The 2,223-nt window shown below is 45.7% G+C and overlaps 1 protein-coding gene across 1 annotated transcript in view; it reads right to left on the minus strand.

Annotated features, from left to right (window-relative positions):
* LOC119591598 (cell surface glycoprotein 1-like) overlaps positions 1 to 1,516 on the minus strand; it is a 20,181-nt gene extending 18,665 nt beyond the window's left edge. The window contains exon 1 of the mRNA XM_037940358.1: positions 1,461 to 1,516. The gene's annotated coding sequence lies outside the window, so the exon portion shown is untranslated. The remainder of the gene's footprint in view (positions 1 to 1,460) is intronic.
* Between the last annotated feature and the right edge of the window lie 707 nt (positions 1,517 to 2,223).

The raw sequence follows: 2,223 nt of genomic DNA on the forward strand, positions 1-2,223 counted from the left end.
ATAAATTTAAATAGTACCTTTGAAGTGTAGTGTATTCCCAAAACAGATTTAGAGGACGTGTGTTGCGAGAAAAAAAAGTGCTGTAAATATCAGAAAATGGAGTGACATGGCGACTCATCACAGGGTCCAACTGCTGCATAAAACCGGGTTTGTGTGACGTCGCAGAAATGGTCACCTATTCAGGGTCTTGAATTTTGAGAAAGAAGGCTCAAATTGTTTTTTTGTGTGCCTTTTCTCTTTGTATATTTTACTACTGGCATTAGCGAACGCGGTCATACAGGGAAATTTGGCTACTTAATTTCATAAATCTCCCCTTAATTAACTAAACTAGTGGTGTGATATTATTCTTTTCCTGCGATTTTTACTGTAGCAGCCTATATATCAACCTGTAAATATACACAGACGATATACATTTTAAAGCATTACCATTTATCTTTACTTTCATAAAAGTCTGCTTACACGTTTGTACTTTCATTTAGAGATATATCAGAGAAAGAGGGTCAAGCCAAGAATTTCGTAATATATCGTATCCCGGGGGGATAACTCCACAATATTTTTTTTAAGATAATCTATGATGAAAGTACAACGTGACGCAAAAACTTGTGTTTTAGTTTTATGATAAGATATATGTCTCATGAAATGTTTGATATGCTGGTGATCAAAATGGCCGTGTTTTACCGTTTTTAATGTGACCAAAATAAAACACTAAAAGCCTAAATCATACATAGTTACAGGTAAAGAGACAAAACTACCGTTTGCCTTTACCTTTACCCTCGCCTCCGTCAGCGTCATCAGCAAAAAACGGAATCGCCCCCCACAGCGGGTGCCCCTCCGAAGACTGGAAGAGGCCAGCAGGCACCTCCGAGGGTATGGCCGGGGCTTCAAAAATCAGCGGCCGACCTCCCGTCAAGCGACGCGCTGCCTCCGCTATTGGGGGCCTCGCCCCCAGCTCCAGCTCAACAATTTATTCTTCTCCCACCACAATGGCGATTCATCCCTAGAAGTTGGAGGCTCGCCCCCGGGAGTTGGTGATTCATCCCCAACAAATGGTGACTCATCTCCAGGAACAGGCAATTCATCTTCAGGAATTACAGATTCACCCCCAACAAATGATGATTCATCCCCAGAAACCGGTGCTTCATCCTGAGCAGGTGCTGATTTTATCTCTCGAAATTGGTGATTCATCCCAGCAATCGGTTATTTTATCCCTAACAAATAGTGATCCATCCCCTGATATTGGTGCTTCATCCACAGAACTTGGTGCTTTATCCCTAGTGCTATATCCATAGGTATCGGTGCTTCATCCGTAGGTGGATCTACCTCCATAGGTATCGGTGCTTTCACCCGAGGTGGATCTACACATAGGTATTGGGATCATCCCTAAATTTTTCTCCAAATTATTTGCTTATCTCCGCAATTTGGTGATTCTTCCCCTTTCTCCCCGGATGATGATTCGTAACCAGGAATTAGTGCTTCATCTCCAGGTGTTGGTAAATAAATCTCGCAATTTAGTGATTCTCCCCAAACGAGTGATGATTCTCCTCGGGAATTAGTGCTTCTCCCCAGATATTGGTGATTCACTTTAAAAATTTGGGTTTACCCTAACAAATGGGATGCATCCAAGAAGCGGAGATTCATTTCTAAGATCACTGACAAATGGAGATTTACCTCCTATTCTGAAGTTATATCACCTAGTGATTTTTTTCACCACAGTAAACGGTGTTTGAACACCAATAAACGGAGATTCGCCGCCAATACCTGTCGATTCACCACCAGTGCTGCTGTTCTACCACTAAACTACTTGAGATTCCCACCAATGTATGGGGTTTCATCGCCAACTGGGTTTCCCGCAGCCGGCGTTTCCCTAAGCAGGCGAGTCCCGATAGGTGTCTGGTACGACGAACCCTCTCACGCCCACGCCCTCCGTTGAACCACGCCAGACACGCCGGTGCCTCTGCCGATGACTCCCGCGACGGGCCCGTGCCTCCGCTCACCCCTCCCCTTCACGCCCGTGCCACTCAGGATGGTTCCATTCAACACCCGTGGGCCCTCAAGCACAGTCCCGGCCACCCCGGTTCCGCCCGAGACCATGCCAAATACCCAGTGCCATTCTCTACTGTGGCCGTTCAGGCCTGTGCCTCCTATAAACATACCCCCTGACAACCTGTTCCACTTTCGACGTTGCCCCTGATGCCAGTGCCGTTTCTTATATTCCCAGAACAC

The sequence above is a fragment of the Penaeus monodon genome, chromosome 28 (genome assembly GCF_015228065.2).
Source record: "Penaeus monodon isolate SGIC_2016 chromosome 28, NSTDA_Pmon_1, whole genome shotgun sequence".
Taxonomy (NCBI): domain Eukaryota; kingdom Metazoa; phylum Arthropoda; class Malacostraca; order Decapoda; family Penaeidae; genus Penaeus; species Penaeus monodon.